Below are 208 nucleotides of genomic sequence, written 5' to 3'. Positions count from 1 at the left end.
GAAAAATTTAATGTAAAAATCTCGATAACATGTCCACGACCTTAATCTACTATTTCTTCCTATCCTAATCATTTTGTTTTAATTATTATTTCGATCATAAGACGTCCACGATTACAATGATTATTGTGTCTTTTCTTACCACGATCACTCTCATTAATTTTATCTAATTATTAACTTACCAAAAATTACCTTTAATGGAAGGATTGCA

The sequence above is a fragment of the Penaeus monodon genome, chromosome 30 (genome assembly GCF_015228065.2).
Source record: "Penaeus monodon isolate SGIC_2016 chromosome 30, NSTDA_Pmon_1, whole genome shotgun sequence".
NCBI classification, from domain to species: Eukaryota; Metazoa; Arthropoda; class Malacostraca; order Decapoda; family Penaeidae; genus Penaeus; species Penaeus monodon.
The sequence above is the reverse complement of the archived record's forward strand: the minus strand, read 5'-3'. Positions refer to the sequence as shown.